Here is a 19214-nt window from a genome sequence, read left to right on the forward strand (position 1 = left end):
GAGGACAACGCGTAGTTTTCTCCGTTCGGGACATTCGTGCGACGCGTGTACGCGTGCGTGCTTGCCTAGCAGCGATCTCGTACGTTCCCGTGTGGTCCTCCTCCTCCTCCTCCTTGTTCTACAGACCCTCCAAGTGTAAATACGTGCCGATAAAGACTATATTATACGTATAATCAAGAGTAAAGCGTAGTTTTCGCGACGCGGACAGATTATTTGAACGATGGAAGGATGGTTTCGGCAATGTTTGCGCAAATCAGCAAGGAACGATCGACGAAAGTACCCAAGAACCGTCGGTAGCATCGCGTGTTCTCGCAACCGATTATTCCGTCGAGCAACGAGAAATCGGTCCGCGGCGTTTCGATAAATACCGAGCTGTTTCGATAAATACCGAGCTCGCGATACATCGTGAAAACGCGCGTGGGTGCGATTATGCGGAAAGTAATGGTCGCTGTGCATCGATAAGGGAGAGCAAACGACCATTTTTAGTTCGCGAAACACGCAACGGGACGTTCTTGAACCGAGCTATTTATCGAACAACGGATTTGGAACTTTATGGAAAGCATCGGTACTGTAATTCGGACGTTGGTATTTTTTGATTCGCTCGATAGATACTTTGCATTTGTTCCGGATATATTCGTGGAAAGCAACGCAATATTCGAAATTCCGAAATCGCCTGTGCAACAGCTCGCCCCATTTTCAACGACGCGGCAACTCGATTCCTTGCTGTCCAAGCTTCCGTGCGAGTAAATCCCCCTAAATTCCCTTTTGTCAGGGGAACCAAGACGCCGAAGCACGCCTGCCGCCGTCCTTATCGAACGCGAGAATTTCAATTCCCCACCGTTCCGACAAACTACCCTATACATCCGGTAGCGATTCGGAATCGTTCGGAAAACGAAAAACGGAAAACGTTGGACGCGTCTATAAATTGATGGTGCCTGAAACATTCCAAGCCGACGCTGAGCTCGGTTTTCGAAAGAAAATAACATCGATGCTCCGTTCGATCGCGATGTTCCGTTGCCAAATAAGCGAACGCGGTCCGCGAAAACGTGCTAATTTCTCTGGAGTAAAATGAAAAAACTATTCCGTTCTACGGTGCATTCCTCCCTAGCACTTTGCGAACGGTATTCCATTTCCAGCAGAATGCAGGAAGGGGTACCCTCGTCGCTCCGGTTGCTACGCCCCTTTCACGATGCCCCCCCCCCCCCCTCCCTCCCTATCGCCGCTCGTAAAAGTGCACCGGACAGGTTTCTTGCTCTGTCCGACGCGAGCGACGCGCTCTCTCGACTCGCGCGTCTGGCTCTGGCCTCCGGCCTCCAGCTTCGGCTCCGACTGCGTGCTGCTGCGTGTCGCACGCCTAGCGACGGTAACAGCGATAGACGCTCCGTTGCAACAAAGACACCGGTCGGTCGCATGCTCTGCATACCGCATTATCGAACAGAGACGTTATCTCGTTTGGATTTTCCTCGCACCGGTCCCAGCCCCAGACCCGCGGTATCGATCGCCACTTTTCAACGGTCGTTGCAACTTTCGCGCAATAACGCGCCGAGAATATTTCTCGGGGATGCCGCGCGCGAAACGGAATCGTTCGAAATGGAAAAAAATGTTGGTTAAATTGGCAATTGTAATTTATGAAAACGAATTCCCAGATCTCGATCGATTTCAACTGAAAATTCCATGCGATATTTGCGCCTCGGCCAATGGTACGTTAAAACCGAGGATCGTTAAAAAATGCTGCGATAATACGGTTTAATCGGCTACTTTAGATCATAACGGTACGCGCGGCACTGTAATAGTTTAATGGAACGGTGAATCTGGTACACTGAATTTAATTTGCTCCGAGTACATACACAGAGGGTGGTCGGTAACGCAATTGGGATCGATCGACGCTCTCGTTCGATTCGAGTGGAAAGAGATAAATGGCTGAAATTGAATAGCCGAAAGAACGCGCGGACGTAGTATTTAACGAAATCGGTAAATTTCTAAATCGATTTAGGTCGCCGCGTACTCGTTGCAGGTACATATTATGTATTCGAGCGGAGACGTAAATATAGAACGTCCGACGGACGACTTCCTCTTTTACGACTTTTTCTTCCCGCCTCTATCCAAACGAAACATTAACCTGTTCCAATCGCGCGACCTTCTGCAAGGATGGAACGGGCGCCTAAATTGGAACACCTAAATAAGCTCCGTTGTTGGCGATCGTGACAAAGCACCCCCAAAAGTTGCTCTACTTTTAGATACTCGCACGGCCGTGCAGAATAAAAACTATCGGATACTACTCACCAACAACTCGCACTTTATTGCAAACCGTATCAACGATCGAATTTTATTTTTCAAATCATGTATCGAAATTTAATGTTTGTGTACGCGATAACTACGAGCTCGGATTACTGCATCGAAGAAAGCGATTCGCGATTTCCTAGAAGAAATGTGAAAATAAAGGATTGTACAAACTTGTGCGAAGATTACAACGTTCGTTAAAGGAGATCCTAGAATTAAAAAATAACGGTAAATATTGGCAACTTTTGAGCATCGAGAACAACACAACGAACCGCGCTATTCTTTCCGTCGCACAGGAAGCAGAAATTCGCGCGACGGCCACAGATGGCGCCGAAGCTTCCGCGTTTGCACACAATACGCGCGGGCAACGTGGATCGGATCCGTGTATTGTTCGACGGTACACATAACCGCGAATATTGACGCGGGAACGCGAGACGGAACACGGTGTACGTGGAACATAGAACGGTGCCCCCGCCCAGTCCCCCTCGCCACGATTGTTATCGTTCGTCAATAAAATTGCATCTGCGTTCGATCGAACGGGGGAGAGGCGGATAGGAGCAGGAATCGCTTCGTTTATCGCCGAAGATGTAAAAGCAGGACACGTAATATATCGTAACGCGATTTCGCAAGTGAAATCTCAATAAATCCGTTATCGCGAAACAATGCTCCGTACAACGGATACGCGACGAGGCAGCAAGTTTTATTGACGGATCGGGCGTCGCTTCGCGTCGCGTTATCCAGACACGCCGCTCGCTAATTGTCGAAGCACCGCATTGCGCGGAACGGATGAATTTCAAATTGAAAAAGTCTGATAACGCGAGCTCGCGCACTATATTTAGCCTTGCCCCGTCTTTCTAATCGACCATGCGCGTCTATACCGGCGAATGCGACCGTTTCGCTCTGCTGCTGTCCCCGCGATGCAATCGCATCGTGGAATTTAGTGCAATCCGCGTTCCGTTATACCCGCGCGTGTCCGTCGACTCGACGACGTCAACGGTCGAATCGTTTAATCGGCCGCGATCTTCCGTATCTCGTTTCTGGCCGAGAAATCCGAAACTTTTGTATCCATTCGATTTCGAACGCGCCACGATGCGACAACGACGGTCGTTGCACCAGCCATTGCGTAACGTCGAACGGACGGACGCCCCCCGACTAATTCGAGCAATCACGGATCCGTCGGTAATCCGTGCAATCCGGTGTGCGAACTCGTCGCGAATTTATAGTCGACTATGCGGAATAGTTTGGAGCCCGCCGCGTCGAGAAAAACCAAAGGATACCGCGGTCGATGCTAAATGGTATAGAGCAGGTAGGCAGACCAACACACGGCCGCGAGGAAAATTTCCTCCTTGGTCGACGCACGCAGACACGCACACGCGAGAGAGCACCGGAGAGCCGCAGCCGCTACGCGTGCACGCCGGATCTCGTTTATGTAACGCAGAAAACCGGCTTTTCCATAAACGCAGCGACTGACGAGTTTCGCGGCACGATAGTTAATTCCGCTGCGTGCACCGCGGTCCACGCGCAAACAACGCGGACTGCAGCCACGACGAGCCGACCGTCGTCGGGAAAACCATTTGTCGCGGTTGCAACGTGCACGATGGATTGCCCGTTCGAGAAAATGGTCGATGGTCGTTGCGCGGCTGTGGTAAAAACGATTACAGGTTTTTCGAGGCAGAACGTGTTCGAAACGCACGTTGCAGAACCGTACTCTCCACCGGAAGAGCACGTTTAAAGTCGTGCGTGCACACAGAGCCGGCCTGTGCCGGTGCGGTGCGGCGATGCGGAGGGCCGTTTGGTTTCGGAATCAAAATCGTGTAGCGAAAAGCAGCATTGTTTCAAAAACGGTAGCACGCTGCATGGAGAAGGTACGCAAATACGAGTCGACGACCAGAAGGAGCGGTACAATCGTGAGAGAAAGAGAAAACGAATCGCTAGGCTAGAACCGTTCGTCTCGGTCGCACACCCGAGGAGCCAGCCGGTCGTTCTCTTTCTCTCTCTCTCTCTCTCTTCTTTTCGCTCTCTATATATATCTCGCTCACTGTATCTTCTCTCCCTCTTTCGTTACTATCCGAGCGGTAGAAGGGGTAGAGAACCGATCGTTCGATTTGCCAGCAACAGCTTTCCTATCTTCCTCGTTGCTGGTCGTTCGTATTCCGTGTCTGTTCGAATTACGCAGCCGAACCGTATTACCGTCGAAATACGAGGCGAGAAACGCAAAGCGAAGACGCGAGAAGCGACAAGGCGGACACGCGGCGACGAAAACACTGCTACACTTGCCGCCACTGTAACGACGACCGCGGGCCGATAAGATAGACGAGTATTATTATTATTATTATTATTATTGTAGTCCGTGGACGCAGACGTTTTCGTACGCGTACGTTCCGTGTCCGTGCGTTGCTCGATGGAAATATCGGTAATGGACGGGACACCACGGTGAACGAGAACCGTCGCGTGTTAACGAGCCTCAAACGAAATTCGTTTCGAGGAAGTCGACATCGACGCGGCGTCGCACCACGCTGCGAACCGTCTCCCTCCCGGCACCATGAACCTACGTACGTAGAATTTGTCACCGTTGCGCACAGCTTGCACACGAGAACGCAACACTCGCGATCCCGCACGAAAACGGCGTTCAGAACGATCGTCGCGCGTTCCGACACAAAATTTTTCGCCGGATTTCAGGAAAATTGAACAAACGGTAATAACGCCGGCGCGGCGTGTGCGCCGTAGCGGCGCACCATCGTTGTACCTCGTTCGGTCGTCCGCTCCTCGAGGCTCCGCGAGGCGTCCCAAGCGAACGAGCTTCGCATTTTAATGGGGCGCGGCCGTACGAGAATATTCTTAATTACCTAAATGCGCTCCTTAATCATCGGGGATCGATCCGGCTCGCTTCATCGACGCACACTACACTCGATCCACGGAAACGGGGGGAAAGGAAGAAAAACACTACACTCTACGCGACACTGGAAAACTGCACCACCTCGGCGGAACGCGAACGAGTCTAGCTCGTTCTCTCTTACGTCCGGTGTCCGGTCTCGCTCTATTCCGTCGATGCGCGGCACTGTGCGCAGTGCGCGTCGCTGCTGCGTGGTCGCGTTCCCGTCCGTCGCGCGCCGCTACCGCCTCCTCGCGGCCTTCTCTCGACCAATCGACGCGCCGCGTTTCCCGAGCCAATCGCGACCTTGCTTTCCGTTCGAGCGACGAACGCGCGCCAACTTTGAACGGTCTTTCGAACCAACCGTGACCCAATTCGCAGAGTTTCGTCGCGCGGCTTAGTCCTTCGGCGGATATCTTCCGAAATCGCTGTTTCGTTTTTCAAGAGAATCTTAAATCATAATAAAATCGTAATGAAATCGTAATAAAATCGTAATAAATCTTAAATAAAACCTTAGATCGCAAGAGTCGAGAAACGGTCGAACACGGTTTGCGGATAGCATCGGATCGATCGACCGCGTACGCGTTGCAAACGAATTCTCTGTTTGCAAGGATTCGAAACGATCATGTTACGTGGTTAGCTAGTTCGAAACTGTACGGAAGATAAATCTTTCCAGTGATTTTCTAGGTGAGTTTCGAACGACTTTTCGGGTCATTCTCCACCGTGCCATCCTCGACTCGAAACGTTGAACACGCCTGGCGCTCTTGCAGCGATTCACCTAGCCGTAGTTACTCTCGCAAAGTAGTCGCGCCAACTCGATGCTGGAAATCGATAAAACTGTGAAAATAACTCTTTTACGAAGGGATATCGATAAAAAATTAACCGGTATAGTTCGAACGAGCCAGAGAGCCTGATAGGTACGTATAAATAAAATTATCGGAACCGCTCGATCTGGCTCGGACGCCATCGCTCGCGCGCGAAAAGGTTAAACGGAAAACAATATTCATCGGATTATCGACGTCGAACGATAACGACGCGGATGATTGTAATTGCCCTGTATTAGGTAATATTCCACCCCGCGCACGATTCACGCGAAAAATAAATCGAGTTACCGCGCGAGGCCCCTGTTTGTTCAACGGAATATCGTTCGTGCAAATAAACATGTACGAATATGCAAATGCTCGTTTCGCGCGCGACGGTGCACGCTCGATCGAATGGGCGATCCTAGCTACGAACGATGCTGAAAATTACTTCCCTATAGTCCGAATCGGAAGTCGACGTCCACGCGGATATATCTACGCATCGCGGAATCGTCGTGAGTCCTCCCTAACGATCCTTTGTAAATCGCGTCTAGATCTCACCGTCGGGGTCGGTCGGCCGATAGAAAGTTCATTGCTCGCGTTCCAAGTCTAAAATAGTTTTTCCGGCTTACGATATTTCCGTGTTTAAACGCGACTCGCTGTAGCGCGTTTTACGCGTGATAATCGAGTCTCGCGAGTCGTAGCAGTTGCATTTTCAGCAGTTTCTTTTTCAGAGTATAAAGAAATTTCAGGATACAACGTTATTCTAGAAAGCGATGCAACGATTTCTGGCGAGGACCCGGAGTCATTCCTCGATCGCAGAGGCTTTCGTTCCGCCGAATTAGGATCAGGGGTTAATCCGCCACTAACCGCGGCGGCTGACTACGCGCGTCGGTCGCTTACTCAACGATTTCGTTATTTATCGAAGCCGTCGAGGCTCCCACTCGATTCACGGTACAGTCGTTCGACTTTCCTCCGTCGAAGGACAAGCCTGCGAAGGAGTCCGGCCCGTGCAAAAGTGAACGTGGCCGTGTCAAACTTGATAATGAGAGGTAAAGCGAGTAGCTAAACAAAAGACGGCCGTTTCCGGATGAATGAGCATGCTTGCAACCGACGCGACGCGACGCGACGCGACGCGACGAGCGGTTCCGCGCGTCACGCGAGTCGGCAGACCCGACTGATCCAACCTCGTTAATTGAGCCAAACCAAATTTCGTTGCGTCTCGAATTTCGTCTCTCGCCGATCCTTTCAAGCATCAACGAAACGCCGCACGGCTCGGGCGAATTTTTCCGGCTATCTAATAGATATTGTCCATTTGGTTAATTAGCTCGTCCGCGTCCCGAGACGTTGTTTGCAGGACATCCTTAAATGTAGCCGCGGACTTGCTCTCGCGCGATACTCCTCGGAAAGGCCATTACGGCGACAATGGCTTGCCATGGGTAGTTGCGCGACCAGCAATTTAATTATCATTTTAGGCGGTGCGGAAAGCAATTATCGGAAATTCAGTTTACAATGGCCAATGGAGCCTCGATCCAGACTAACGGGGACCGCTGCTACTTGCGTGCACCTGCGAAAGACCGAGCTCATTAGGAAGCACTTTTCTCGACGATTATGCCGCGCTCTAAGTGGTGCACTTTGGGCACGCGTGCACCGTGCACCGTCCACCCATCACCGCACCGCAACGCGCCGCGCCGCGCCGACTCGATAAATAGCAGATTCCGGGCGGTGATTGTAAATAATATTTCCGCCGTTGATCGCATTGCCCATCGTTTGCCTCGAATCGCGGCCAATTTTCAACTTCCATTAAACAGCAATACCGTTACGTTTTCTTCCGATCAAAGGATTGCTAGCAATTTTGCAAGCAGGTCGAGTGCCCGAGTTTAATTCGGTTTACGTGTTGGAGAAAAAGCGCTCGGTTTCCGGATGCCCCCTTATTAAACCATAAATGAAAATGCGACTGCGTGCATTCGGGACCGCAGTTCTGTCGCTAGAAGATTTCCTTGAAACGAAATTTCTCAACTTTCTCAACGTTACAATAAGAGTGGACGGAATCGGAGATGCTCGTCTCTAAAGAATCAAAATATTCATTCTTTTACATAGCTGTACAATTTTGGAATCTTGTCGATAAACTCGCACACCTGATCCTACTCTCTTCGGGACTCTCCCGAAGAAATATTGTCTCGAGCTTGTGAGCGGCGACGGTATCGGCTACTTAGAATAACTAATTAACAAAAACTACTTCGTCGGACCTTGAATATCAATGTCCACGTACAAACCGATCGCCATCTAAGCGATCGAACGTTGACAAGGCTCTGCATACATTTCCACGCGCATATCCCGGCCTAAGATCATTCGAATCGACGAGTTCCAGACGAGAAGCATATTCCGATCGGAGACGGTAAGATTCGGGCGAATTCTTTCAAATTCGAGCACCTGTAAAATCCTCCGTTATCCAACGCGCCTAAAAAGAAAATGATTCAGCGATACGTATAACGCCTGGCTCGGTTTTTAAAAACACGTTCTCTCGTGACAAAGACGGACGCGATAATTCGATTGGTTTTGCCGGACGATTCTAGATTATGAATTTTGATGAACCAGACTTTCGAAGAAGGGGCAGTTCCAGTGCGCTCTCATTAATACGTATGCTATCTTGAACGGGGTGGATCCTTATATTTGTGACAGAGTGCATTTGTAATTCGCGGTGGGGGCGACGCGATGCTGTTACGATACGACATTATCGCGCCGTAGGAACGAGATATTGTGATCGGGATCGGGAGTATCTCGGGAGCAGGAAATTGTACACTGGGAACGGTAATACGTCGGGATGACGAAGTTCAAAGACGATCTCTGGTATGTATTTGCCGTGGCAGTGCACTCTGAAAAATTGCGGACAGTTGTACCGTTTCGAATAACACACATTGGCCTGTTGAAATCGAAGCAGCAGGATACGGAGCCGCGGCAATCGCAATATGGTAGATCGAGGAAACGTATAATATTTTCTGAGTGGTTAGAACGCGGGATATCTATGCTCTCGGCTGTGACACAATTCGCGGGCCCTGATCCCCTCGCCCCTCGCCCCTCGCCCCTCGCCTCTCGCCCCTAGCCCCGAGCCAGCTCGTCGCCGAACCCACTGGGAATACACATCGAATATCGCTCGTGTTACCGTCGACGCGCGACGTCGCTCGAAAAACCTGTCGTTGAGGTCATTAAATATTTTTGTTTCGGCAGAATTTGCGTCGCTGTCTCGCTCCGTTTGGCTCCTCGAGCCTCGAGGAGTCTTTGCGTTTATGTGTACGTCCACGTCCCGAAGGTAATATACGAAAACACTCTTCACCAGTCCTCTACGGTTCCTTCCATTTCAGAATTTGCCTCGGCATTGTATAATTTTCACTTATTCCCGTGGTAAGTGACTTCGTCGAAATTGCTCTTACGTTCCGCGCGATTATTCCCGAATATAATGTTCATCGACAAAATCATTTCGTTCGTCAAACGTAAGAAACGTGTTGCACGTATTACGCATTATTAGTGTTTCGATGATTGTAATAAGGAATAATTATTATCCAGGTTCGGTTACAGATTCAATTGAGTGAAATTAAAATATCAGTCGTTCGATTTTCGTAAATCTTTTCGAAGTTACATGATTCGGACCTCGGTAGTACATAGTTGGCCGCATAGTCAAACAGGAATGTTCCGAATACGAACTCTTCGAAGTCTCGGCAGAATAAATCTTGACAACTGAAACTAGCATCAGTATGAGATAGGAACATGGTCCTGTTTCGGTGCACGCTGTGCAAACTATCCGATCATCCCCTCGCGTTCGTTTGCCGAATCCTCTTTAGAAAGCAAGCATCTCGCTTTCGAAAGCGAAATCCCTAGCTTCGCGTCTCGGAAGGTAGAAGCGAATGCCAGCTTCCTCGGCAGCTCCATTTCCTTGGAGAACGCGGACGTCCGACGTCGACACCCGGGATTGCAAACAAATGCGCGCGCGATCGACGTCCGAGGAAACAGCGCAATGCCGCAACGCGACGCGACGCGACGCTCGGTGAAAACACCAGCAGCGTCTCTATCGGAAGCACGAGCGAAAAGCAACCCCTCGGTTCCATAGACGGGCTTGCATCTCTCACCGGAGAGAAATCCGCAGTCGGAGAGCGAACAACGGAGAGCGGAGGACGGAGGACGGAGGACGGAGGACGGAGGACGGAGGACGGAGAACGCGTTAAGATCGACGGAAATGAGACGACGTCTACGACCGCGACAAGATTTCGACTCGGATAGAAGCCAGTCACGAGAATCCCCGTGATGATGGTGTTGGTGGTGGTGGCGGCGGCGGCGGCGGCGGCGGCGGCAGCAGCTCGATATGCCGGGGAAAAAATGGATGGGTGAGAGGGAACTATATGGGGATAAGCCGTACAGTTATTGGAGCTCTACGAGCGGTTATTGAAATGACTCTTTACACCGACCCCAACCCGACGACGAAGACGACGACGTCTACCCCCGCCGGACGCGCGAATGTGCTATCGTTCGAGCAAACGAGTGCGTATTTCTTGGCTGTCGGAAAATCGTTGAATGCTCGCCTCGAAAAACCCGCTGATATTTTCTACCGTAGATCGAGTTCAACGACTTTGTTTGATTTATCACGTCGTCTTCTTAAGAACGATCGTAAATGTAAAACGGCGTCGCTAATTTACACAAGATCGCGGTTCCCAGGTTTCCGCGGCCGTTCCTTCTTCCAGCACTCCGTCCCCGTTAATCCCGAGTTTGCAACGCGCAAGATTACCTGACTCGAACGATCCTTGATTTTTGAAAACTACTTCGCGGAGCGGAGGCCAATTATTCCATTCAGCTGTTTCGCGAGGCACGCGGAAGCGCGAGAAGATCATTTTCTTCAACTAATGCGACGATTCGAAGCGACTCGTTCGTTCTTTTGTCAAGGCAACGGCGTTGCCGGCGCTTTCCAACAAATTGTACGAATTTAAACACCGGCGACCGATCGAACGCGATACCGACACCGACACCGAACGTCGAACGACGGAATGGAAAATTAAATTGTCCATTGAAGGCGAATCAGCCGTTCGTTTCCTTCGTTGAAGCGGAAACGTGCTCGAGTACCGCGGATCGACCGGTGACCGGCAAACGGCCTAATTGTAAGCACTTTGCGCGCGTTTTCGTGCGCTGTTCGAAGCTATTCGGCCAGGGTCGGTGGAAAGGATGCTCGCTGTTTCGTTTCAACTCGCTCGACTGATCGCGAGAGTTTCGATTTCGGTATCGAGCGGACGAGCGCGGGTGGAGAGTCGCGGAATATAGAAAAGCCCTGGTGTGGCCCGGGGCCTGCAAACTCTTTCATCCAGTTGCCATTGTTCTCCGGCCTTCTTCGCCAGCTCTTCTCGTTTCCTTCTTTCTCCTTTCTCTTTTCCCTTTTCTCTCTCCCTGGTTCTCCCTGGACCCCCGCGTGCCGCCCTGGCGTTAGGCACTAGCGGCATTCGCGCAAACTTGTTCCGGTGCAGCCGGCTTTAAGGTTTCCTAGGATTTCGCCGGCAGCCAGCCGCGGCTGGCCGGTGATCCGGTACCTTGACCGGCTACCGTGTAATAATCGTAGCGAGTTGTTCAATCAGGCCTCGTTAGGAATCACCCGGGGCACCGTCGCGTCGCCTCGCCTCGCCTCGCAACGCCTCGCAACGCCTCGTCGAAAGCAGATGCTTGTAATGAAATTCTAACGAGACCGGATCTTCGTTGAGTGGATTATAATTTCCACATTGTCCGGGCAAGTAGTTTGCGCGCGTCATGGCGGCTGCGAGGCTCGTGACGAAGATTCCGAACGGCCTGAAACTTTTCACCGCGCGCACGCGACTCGAAACTTGTCTTTGACGATCTTACCGGGCGAGAGATAAGTTCTGTGTAGGCGAGGGTTCCGCGTAATTGAAACGAGTTGGTTCGCTGCGCTCGATCGACTACGTCGATTGCTTCGATGTTCAAATATTTACGGTGGAAGGGTAGAGTTTGATTTCGATTTGAAAGACGCGAGCAACGTCTACGCTCTCGCGCAATTAGTAGATCGCGTTCGAAACTCGAAGACGAGTCCGACCGATGTTCCGCGAAAAGTGATCGATCGGCTCTTACGGACCTTTTATTTCGCTAGAGCAAGCCGAAGAGAGGTGCAGGGGGCTTTCGGGAATTCTGAGCTGCTCCGCACACGAAGAAGAGTGTAACGGATTTTCATTAAAATTCGCGTTCCCAGGTTCGAATTTCTCCCGAATCCATCCGACGCTATCTCCTGCCATAGAGATAATACGCGACCGAGTCGCGGCGATCACTCTAGACACGAGGCTTATGTTCGCGTCTCCTCTGCGAGCACTCTCCGACGTGCATCCGCATCCGCATCCACATTCGCATTCGCGTTCGAATTCGCATTTACTGGCTCGTATGCATATGCATACGTCGGGATTCGATGCGCAAGGATAACGACGACCCGCGGAAATTGAGTTCCGAACGTTTGTCGAACCGTTCCGTTGGCAAATAAACGGGCGGACTCGCGCCGGCGTCGCGGGTTCTCCCGTAGCGCCGTAATCGCCGTCGAAAGACAACATCGACCTTGTTAACATCGAACGATGCGTCGCGTTCTTACAAATTTGTTTCTTGTTCCGAACGCATCGCACCAGAGAGAAAGAGAGAGAGAGAGAGAGAGAGAGAGAGAGAGAGAGAGAGGGGGGGGGGAGAGAGAAAATACACCATAAACGAAATGAAAGAAAGCGGTCGTCTCGTTCGTAGGAGCAACCTTTCAAACGCCCTCTGCTTTCCACATTGAAATCAGCGATTACGGCGAACCTAATGTTCGTTGTTCCGATCTCACGATAAAACAGAGAATAGAGCAATTTTTGTTCCGTCGATCGGAAATGCATGAAATCAGGAGTCTTGCGACAGCTTGGCGATGGATCGCTGATTTTTATGCAAAATAAGAACGATCGGTGCCGTCTATCCCTCTAGCTATCGGGGATTATGCGTCGAACATGGAATTGCCAGGCTCGATCGGCGCCTATCGAGAGACCCGAGAGACGTTAGCTGTGGTCGGTGACGTTTCCGCGAGCGGTGATCGTTCCGTCGTCTTTTTGGAGCCCAGCTATAATAAACGGGAATCGAATTATTCGCGCACCAAGTTGAATGTTCTCTAAATAAGCGTCGTAGTCTCGCGATTTCCACACGGCCACGGCTCTCGCGGCTTTCGTGGCGACCGGCGAGCGGCGAGCGGCGAGCCAATTAAATTATGGCGGCGCGTCGGAAAATCGCATCGAGAGATCGGGAGTTTGCGAGCAAGATATTTAAATGCGCGAGTCGTCGCGGCCGAGTGACGGGCGTCGCGCGTCGCGTCGCGTCGCGTCGCCGTCAGATCGCAAGGATCCTCCTCCGGTGAAAACAGCTTTGACGCGCGCAACACCGATTCTAAATGACATCTCGACTGACGTCGGAGGATACGTCTTTATTTAGACGCGAGTCGAGGACCGCGCGACTACACGAATCGAGAGAATTAAATGGGCATCGGTCGAGGGAGCTTGACCAATCCTTGACCGGGAAATGCAGAAGCTGCGTTCGCTGAATCTATTGATATCGGAGGAAAATTTGCAGGAGAATAAAATGGAATTTCTGGCAACGGCAACCAAGAGGCGTTGACAAAGCGGCTCGACAACCACCTCTCTCTCTCTCTCTCTCTCTCTCTCTCTCTTTCTCTCCTCTGTCTCTTCGGCTAATACAGAAATAAGTAATTATTGCGACCCCACGAGCATCTGCCGAAAGATAGCGCGAGCCAGCGACGCGAAACACTTGCATGCAACGCTGATCTGTGTCTCCGGTTGGTGGAATCGGCGGACGTCGTCTCATTAGGCTGCGGATACCTTTTGCAAATTCGAACTTACGTAAGTTGCGTCTAAAGACGAGTTTTTATTTTCGCGGTAAGAAAATTCAACGTTTCGACGATGCGATCGAGGCGCGTTATTGGCCAGCGGTCAAAATATTATCGTTTGTTGACGAACCGCGGCCGTTGCGAACGTCGTAAACGGCGAAGCCTAAGCTGCAGCGGCGAAGCCCTGAAAGTAGAGACATGCATAAATGCATAAGGCTGCGGACTGCTTCGAAAGCATCGATGCGTCGCTGCATTCTTCCCCGGCATAATTGTCGCGCCTGCCGCTCCATGTGGCAAAACGCTTTGTCGCGTCTGACAATCGAATCTCTTGTTTTATCTCGTACGACCTTGCGAAACTCTTTTCTAGCGAGGATCGGTTGCTTCCCTTCTGGAGAGAATTTGCCGTTTCGGCCCTTCGAACATCTGTCTCGTACGGACAAAGTAACCCATGCATTGTGACTGCGGATCTTTACGGAAATTCCACGCTCGTCGATGCAGAGACCGAAACGGAGAAAGAGAGAGAGAGAGAGAGAGAGAGCCATCGACGCGAAAGGACCGAGATAAAGGGGATGCATTCGCTTCGGGAGCAGTTGTCGTATTGAAATACCAAAGTTCGGATTCGTCCGGGGTCTTTTTTGGCCCGCGTATTTATCCTCGCGAGGGCAGGCGGACACGGACACGGACACGGACGCGGACGCAGACCCAGCTTGAAACAAATAAGTCCTCCTCGGAGCCTGGAGCGAGCACTTTTTATTTAGACGTAACGAGTTTTGCAACTCGGATACTCGTGCTTCGTTCGGTCGAACTAGGAACGGCCGAGCCCGGCACTTTCGAATAAGTTCAGCCCCCGTATCGCGACTGCGAACGCGCGCGCGTTCGCGCACCTAACGCGCGTACTCCGTTGAAATTCCTACTCGGCGGTCTTACATACGTTTCGCTCGCCGAGCCAGCGAGGACAACTTTATCCGACGACAAGCTCGACTCGAGCTATTAAATTCGCAGCGGATCCAGAGATCCGCGAACAACCTTCTCGCGGTCGCGTCACTTTCGCGAAAGTATCGGTAATTTCGTCGCGATATCAATCGCTCTCGGAGAATATTCGATTCCGCTTTCGCTTTCGATTTCGATTTTAATTTTGTAAATAATTGTTCCGTGCTCGTCGGCGACCCTCGCTTTCTTCCTCGCGCTTTCAAAGATGTAAATGCCACGATCGAGACAGCGAGTGGAAAATCATGGAAAATGCGAAATAGGTCTTTCAACGAAGAGATTTCTTTTCGGGCAGAAACTCGCGTCTCCCGCGAGCGCATCGAGTCCGCGGACTAATTACAACGTCCGTTAAAATCCGTGTAGCGAACGAACGTTATCCCTTTTCGATCGATATTGGTAGAATTTCAATCGTCTTATCCAATCGCGCGCCCAAGTTTTTCGAGATCAACGCTTTGCTGTTAATTGCTTCGACGATATCTTCGGTACGGGTCAACTAATTTTTCATGCGCCTGGGTGGCTCGTGCTACGGAAAACGAACTTGTATACAGGATCCTTTGCTCGAAAGTAGAATGTTTTTGCGGTTAAGTGGCTGCATTAAAAGTTTCTTGCGAAGTTAAGTTGTTTGAACTCTTGGGAAGTTGGTTTTCTAAGTCTTTGCTCGATGGATATTGTTCTCGAAGCAGAGATTTTAATAATGTATACAGAGCAGCGTCGGCGACCGCGAAGGATGAGGAGGGGCAGGCTGCTATCGTTCTCCTCGAATAGAGAATTTTTTGGAAATTTCCGACAACGAATACGCAAGCAAAGGTATTCCATAGAACGCTTATTTCGTTTCTATACATTCCGAACTTTATGTTCGATTTCGTCGGCGCGAAAACAGTCTTCGAATGCGCATCAACGTCTCTGCACAGTGAGCAAAAGGAGATTGCCCCGACTCGATGTCGTTTTCGTTCAATGCGGTCCACGCAGAATTTCGCAGTATCCATCAAGAATATCCCAAACACCCAACGAAGCAGGATGCGCGTCGGTAAAAATCTCCGGCAGAAAAACCCTCTCGCCACAATTATGACCATAAAAGAGGCGGGTACACTCGGGACGAGCCACCCCGGTTGAAGTAGAGTTTTGCCAACTTAATTCAAATTATCCGAGGCGAAACGAGAGAAAGGGACAGCGGGGAGAAGGGCGAGAAAGAGAGATAGTGAGATAAAGAGAGAGAGGGGGAGAGAGAGAGGAGGCTGGGACGAGGGTTCCGACACTCGAGACGGCCGCTATAGAGACCTCGCCGGAGCTGGCGTTGGTGCTGATGCCGGTGCTGGTGCTGGTGCTGGTGCTGGTGGGCTCCATATCGAAGCGCACCGCGAGCTCCGCCGATTTTTTAGGGGCTGCGTGTAATCAGCGAAATCCAGAGCGGTGAATCAATACCGTGCACGGTCTACCCTCTTCTCTGTCGACCAGCCCCGCGCTGCCCCGCGCTACCCGGCGCGACCCCGCGCGACTCCGCGCCTCCCTCCGGCTTTCCACGTTCCGGCGGCGTCCTTTCGATTTCCGAAACTTCCGGCACATCGTCTTCGAGGCGTTATTACCAGCCGACAGCCGGCAGCCGGCAGCCGGAGGCATTTTCATTTCCTAGCCCCCGAATTTTCGATTTTCGTCGGTCGGAGGAGTCTCCAGGGCTGGTTTTTCCGTGGATCCACCAGCGAGAGCCGGAAAGGGATAAGCCGCAGTCCAAGTGAAAACCAGGGGTAGTTTAGCCTTTCGAGAACACCCAGTTTTGAGAAACCTGCAACCTCCTCGCCTCTCTTTTTCCAACCTCATCCGAGGCATACTAGGTTTCCAGGACGCTACGCGACGGGACGGGACGCGGATACAGAGGTGGAAGCCCGTCTCGGAGCCGCACCGGTTAACAACCGTATGGAGATCCAGCCGGATTATCGGTTGTTGGGGGGTGAGGAACCAGCCAGGATATGGTATTCGTTAATGCTCCATCCGTCCGCCGTCCGCCCTCCGACGCGTAAGTGGCTTTCTCGAGATTTTCTATGGGAAACGAGAAAACTCGTCGAGAGAAAAGCGAGACGTGGCTATTTATCGAACTCCTCGTAACAACGAGTCGACGTTGAGAGTACGTGGGTCTTTAGGACAGCGAATAATGGCAGGAGAAGCGCAGCGACAATTTCGGGTAGCGGTACCAATCGTATTATTCATCGTCCCTTTCGTAAGGGAGGACTCGCGTAGCGAAACTATCGTAGAAACTATCGTTTCTAGTAGATGGTTGCGTTAATATTTCCAGACTATTAATATATCGGAAACGTTCTGCCATCGTCGCCCGACCTCGAATTAAACCCGACGCGAACCACGTTGCATTAAATAGACGGGCGCGGGCAACGTTTAGCGACTGAAAGGTTAGGGAACGCGCCCGCACCGCACTCCATTGCCGTCGATCTCCGTTTAACCTAATTTTCGAGCGGATCTCACGGTCGCGAAGGAATTGTATTTTCTGCGCTTCAAAGGCATCCTGCTGGCCATGAAAAAAAAATTGTTTTCTTTTCGTTTGCACGTCTAGCTAGCCAAGAGTTCTCGCTCGCGCTCGACCAACCTCCGTCAATCCTCGCGGAGGATAAGCGCGGAGAACGAATGCGGAGACTCGCATCGTTTCCTACCGAACCGTTCGAAATCGATGAACGTACGGAGAACCGGTTGAAATTGATCGAAACTGCCATTTAATCGTTCGACCGTGCGTAGGTATTACAAAGATTCCTCTGCTCGTTCCGTTTTCAGTTTTCTGATCGTGGTCGAAGCTCGACGCGTTCGCCTTTCGGATCGCGAGAAAAGCGGGAACAGCGAACGGAAGATTTTGCGTGCGAGCAAAATTTATCAGGAAATTGCGTAGGCGGCATTTTTGCATTTCAGTGTCCAGGAAATCGAAACGATCGAGTTTGCCGCGAGAGCCGCCCGCCCGGAAGAGAGGATCAAAACTCGATCGGAAAGTTCGACAACGAGGCCCAAACACTCGAGGACTGGACGTAACGATTTCGATACGTTGAAAAAATTGGTTCCAGCGTGGCACCAAGCATCGACTCGATGCTGTAACCGGTTCTTTCGAATACAGCGGTCTCATTTTTCAACACAGACTTTGTAAATGAAAATTACCAACGCGTTTACGGATTATCTCCGTTTTATCAAGATTGCAACACCCTGCACAATTTTCTCTAGTTTCCCATTAATTCGACCCTGCCGAATATTCCGCGTTAAACGTAATCGAGGCTATTCTCTCCCGCCATCGCACCTAAACGTAGATGCGTCGTCTGTAGCGCAATAGCGCCAGCCAGCGGTTCATAAAATTCCAATTTCCACGGATTGTTTCTGCGAAATCAATATCGAAATCGGAATCGCAGCAGCATTTGCTGGAACAATCGCAAAATTGATTACGATACTCGCGGCGCGTTCGAGAGGACTCGAAGCCCCGGCGGTTTTCGACCCGACCAAAAATCATCTAAACGAAGAAGCGCGGGCAAGGGGGTGTAGTGCACGCGTCGCACGCAGTCGCACGCAGTCGCACGCAGTGGCACGCGCGCCGACTCCGACAGAATCGATAGGCACATCTGTCACTGACAAACTTCTCGGAAGTTGTCAAGCGCTGAACTTGGCACGCCGCTGACGAACTGCCTACAGACAACTGCGGAATTTTCGAGGACGTAGCGCGTCAGGAAACGCGTCGTTCGCGAGCCAATCGCTTCGTTCAACATTTTACGATGAAAAAGTTACACCTTTAGTTGGTTACAGATACCGTTTGGATTTGCCTAAAGTTGCAGCAGTTTACTCGAATCGGTACAATTCGGCTTTTACTTACGAAATTAGACTTTAACGATCGTGCTTCCGGCTCTCGATCGTTAGACGAGAAAAGGGTCAGCAATGCTTATCGTTCCTTACCTGAAACAGAGAGAGAATTCAAAGTTGAAACGATCCTGGAGAACGCAAAGTGCTTGTATTTTTCGAACGAGTGGGTTTTCATTCCATTCCTTGTTCAAGAACGCGATCTCGTAGGTAGTCGGTCAAACGATACAAATCAGAATTTACCACATGGGAGGCAATTCGCGAGAAGGGCCCATTACCGCCACCGAGCGGATTTTCCGTCGGTCGTCGCCTCGTGACCACAGTGGTTGCTCGCAACAACGAGGCACTGGAGAAAGTTATACATATAACGTTTCATTAGGACGGCTCGCCGTGCCAAGTTACATTACAAATTAACTTTCTAAAATTACCATGACCCGGCCCGATTAAACGTAACAACGAAGCCGTTCCATTATTTCGCGAGTTCGTCCGATACCCGCGTCTCTCTCTCTCGCTCTCTCTCTCTCTCTCTCTCTCTCTCTCTCTCGTCTTCTCT

General features: G+C 51.0%; 1 protein-coding gene across 5 annotated transcripts in view; it reads right to left on the reverse strand.

The window, feature by feature from the left end:
* Positions 1-19214, reverse strand: part of Mub (poly(rC)-binding protein mub) — a 91255-nt gene that overhangs the window by 32926 nt on the left and 39115 nt on the right. For 3 of the 5 annotated variants that reach the window (XM_078177246.1, XM_078177245.1, XM_078177242.1), the window contains exon 1: positions 5127-5333. The exons of 1 other annotated variant lie outside the window; for it this stretch is intronic. The gene's annotated coding sequence lies outside the window, so the exon portion shown is untranslated. Of the gene's footprint in view, positions 1-4319; positions 4343-5126; positions 5334-19214 lie in introns of those variants that run through there. One more of the 5 variants, XM_078177244.1, reaches the window with a different exon arrangement.

Source organism: Augochlora pura, chromosome 3 (assembly GCF_028453695.1).
Source record: "Augochlora pura isolate Apur16 chromosome 3, APUR_v2.2.1, whole genome shotgun sequence".
Taxonomy (NCBI): domain Eukaryota; kingdom Metazoa; phylum Arthropoda; class Insecta; order Hymenoptera; family Halictidae; genus Augochlora; species Augochlora pura.